A 4,113-nucleotide genomic window follows, 5' to 3' on the forward strand; every position below is an offset into this window, starting at 1 on the left:
TTTTACAATTTCAACCAAATCCAGAATTCTTGATTCTGGACARAAACTTAAGATACATAAGATGATCAAATAAAGAGACTTCAAAAATAAGATAAATTCCCATCTTTTTATATGGTTTATAGAACTGAGTTATAGTCATCGTGACCAAATTTCATATATTTTGGGCATAATATGATAATTCAAATAATTTATGCAATGCAACTTATCACAACTGAAATGGCATATTGCACCATGTTAGTAAAACACTCATTAAAAGAGTTCTACAAGGTTTTCTACAGAAATTCAAGTTGGAGTGAAAACCTAACACTTATACGAAACTTTTAAACTAAAAATCACTTATTTTGGATGAGTTGAGAGTAAGATATGATACCTTAAAATCAAATGCACACATCTGTCATTAGTTGGCAGATTGCACACTTGACTTAAATAAATAGGTTCATGCCTCAAAACATCATATTTTTTAGTGAAACTAGATTCAAATGAATCCTAACTCATAAAAGAACGTTTTAGAAGAAGAATCATACATTGAGAACAAGTAAGTAAAAAGATATTAGCATTCAAAGTAAGAGTTACCTACTGGTGGTTTCACAGTTTGCACACCTATAGAGTTTTAKGTGCTTGGAGATCAAAACTCCATAATTTTATATGATTCCACTTGCATATAGGAGAAAACCCATAAATTTAACTCTCAAAAGAAGAATCATCCTTTTTAATTGAGTTATGAGAGAGAGATATGGTCGATGTAACACACATATACGAATCTGTCAAAATCGGACAGATTGCATGTTCATCTTATTTTGAGTAATTAAAACCTCAAATCTGTCAGAATCTGTCATCAACTCTGAGAATTTTTCGCAATGTTTTGCAATTGTAGAACCAAATATAATATCGTCCATATATATTTGAACAAGTAAGATATCACCTTTGTGCTTTTTGAGAAAGAGGGTTGTATCGATTGTACCTTTTTCAAAACCATTGTTGATGAGAAGGGTAGATAGTGTTTCATACCAGGCCGTGGGTGCTTGCTTCAGCCCATAGAGAGCTTTGTCCAGAAAGTAGACATAATTTGGATGTTTTGGATCTTCAAACCCAGGGGACTGCTGCACATATACTTCATCTTGAAGTTTGTCGTTTAGGAAGGCAGACTTGACATCCATCTAATAAACTTTGAAGCCTTTATGAGCTGCATAGGCTAGGAATATCCGGATGGCCTCAAGTCTTGTGACGGGAGCAAATGTCTCATCGTAGTCAATCCCTTCTTCCTGGCAGTAGCCCTTGGCAACAAGCCTGGCCTTGTTCCTTATGACTATTCCATCTTCGTTCTTCTTTTTTCTGAAGACCCATTAGGTTTCTATGGCCGTCTTCCCTTTAGGTAGAGGCATAAGAGACCATACTTTGTTTCTTTCAAACTGGAGTAGTTCTTCTTGTAGCGCATCTATCCAGTTTGGGTCTTGAAGGGCTTCAAAAAATTTCTTTTGTTTTATCATGCTAAGAAAGTTGGCGAAGAGGCATTCATTGGCTGTGGCAGGTCTCGTTTTGACACCAGATGTTGGATCACCAATAATTTGGTGGTGTGGGTGATTTTTTGTCCATTTGGTGCTTGATTGGGGTTCAGGAGCAACAGGATGCAGTTCTTCATCGGCTGATGGGACTGGTTGCTCCCCCTCGAAGAGATCATCTCCAGAGTTAGACTCTGGTTCTTGATCTTGATCTGAAAGCGTAGAAGAAGTAGAAGATGAAGTAACATGAGTTTCAGTAAGAGATGTACCTTTAGCATGGAAGACTTCATGTTCTTCATCCGTTCTGGAGATGGATTTTGCATTTTGTGCATGTCCAGAGATTACTTCTTCATCGAAGATGTCGTCAAATAATTGAGCTAACTCTGATTCATTGGGTTTGCCAATTGATGAATCAGATGCTCTTCTTTGAAGTCCGAGTACTGAACTGTTGTGTCCAGAAGTCATTGGTGTGGAATAATCAAAGGACACATTGATGTTTTCTATGAAGATTCTTGTCCTTTTGATGTAGACTCTATAGGCCTTGGCAGTTTGAGAATAGCCCAGAAAGATCCCTTCATCAGCTTTCTTGTCAAACTTGCCAAGATATTCTCTATCGTTAAATACAAAGAATTTGCACCCAAAGACATGAAAATATTTGACATTTGGTCTTCTTTGGTTGATGAGCTCATAGGGTGTCTTCTGGTGCCTCTTGTTGATAATGGATCGGTTTTGAGTGAAGCAAGCAGTGGAAATAGCTTCAGCCCAGAATGTGATGGGTAACTCCGATGAAGCAAGCATGGTCCTTGCTGCTTCCACGAGGGTTCTGTTCCTTCGCTCCACCACTCCATTCTGTTGTGGAGTTCTAGCTACTGAAAAGTTTTGTGAAGTGCCTTCACTGATGAGGTATTCATCGATTCTGGCATTTTTGAATTTAGTTCCATTGTCGCTTCTAACCTTTATTAGTTTCGTTGTAGAAGGACTTGGAGCCTTTTCATCACTCCAATGAGTAGGTCTGGAACATCTGATTTTTTCGTTACAAATTCAACCCAGGTGTATCTGGCGTATTCATCAACCAGTACTAACATGTACTTCTTTCCAGAGAGTCTCTGAGTTGATATAGGCCCACAGAGGTCTATATGTACCATGTCCACGGGCTTGGTGCAGGAGGTTTCTGACTTAGTTTTATGAGAGGCCCGTCTTAGCTTTCCCATCTCACAGGCTGAGCAGAGATGATCTTTTTCAAATTTAAGATCCGGAATTCCCTTGACCAGCTTCTGTGTGGCTAGTTTTCGTAGTGCATCAAAGTTGAGATTCGAGAACTTTTGATGTCAGAGCCAATTTTTCATCACTCTTATGAGACACAAGACAGAGGGTGTCTTGTCCCGTAGAGGATTCAAAGTCTAGAAGACAGAGATTTCCTTCTCTCTTTGCCTTGATGATTGTTTGCCCGGGCTTCGTTTCTATGATATAGAAACCTTTGCGGAATCTGACTTCAAGACTCTTGTTGCAGAACTGGCTTATGCTTAGTAGGTTGTGCTTTAAACCTTCAACATAGGCCACTTTGCTGATGGAGATGTTTCCTTTGATGAGAGTGCCATATCCCTTGATTGTACCCTTGTTGTTGTCCCCACACAGAACCTCCAGATTTTTCGATGAAGGAGGTCAACTGACTTTTGTCACCAGTCATGTTCCTGGAGCAACCGGAATCCATGTACCATGGTTGCACATGTTGGTCCTGCAAGACAAATTAAGGGATTTTAGGTACCCATTTCTTAATGGGTCCATGTTTGTTAGTAGGGGGTACCACTTGCTTTTCTTTTCCCTTAGCCTTTGCAGTCTTAGGTTTATTAGTATTTCCCTTGCCTTTGGATTTGGGCTTCTTCACGTTTTCATTGGGTTTAACTTTGTATTGATAAACGTGTTGGGAGAATGGGCAGTTATGTGTCAACATATGATTCCTCAGGTTTTGTAAAAGAGTTAAACATTGACAGTTAAGATGCTTTGGATATATATGTCTAACATTCTTTTTATTCGATGGAAACGAAGAAGTAAATGCAGGAAATGTAAATCTTGTCCTAGCATCGGTTGTTTTTACAAACTTCCTATCTAGTTCAAGTTTTTTATTTGAAGAGATCTTTGGCTTTACTTCTTTTCTCCTGAGGAAGGTCTGCTTTTCTTCAGCTGAATGAGAGGAAACTTGGTGGTTAGTTTTCTTAGAGGCAAGCCACTTCTGTTTTTGCTCACGAGTAAACTTAATGAACTTAAAGGGTGTACTAGGGCCTTAGGAGTTATCTTTGGCAGAGTTGCTATTTCGCAGCTTTCCCTTTTCTTTGTCCGAAGATTTCATCAATGGTGGAACATCAGTTTTCGTTGAGGATTTGAAGTTTTTAGGCTTTTTATCCTTAATGATTATTGGTGATTCACAYMCTGTTTCCTCTTCAGATTCGGAATCGAGAAAGTCTCTCGCTGATTTCTCGAAATCAAAATTAAAATGGATGTTTGTGGGAGGTGTGGGTTTGGAGGTTGATGCTTCAAAGTAATCTGTTTGAGGTTCCATCGGTTCTGAGTTAGCTGAACTTTCGGTTTTACCCGGATGGTTCATCGACTCATCAGC

Source organism: Cynara cardunculus (genome assembly GCF_001531365.2).
Source record: "Cynara cardunculus var. scolymus isolate 2C chromosome LG 9, CcrdV1, whole genome shotgun sequence".
NCBI lineage: Eukaryota > Viridiplantae > Streptophyta > Magnoliopsida > Asterales > Asteraceae > Cynara > Cynara cardunculus.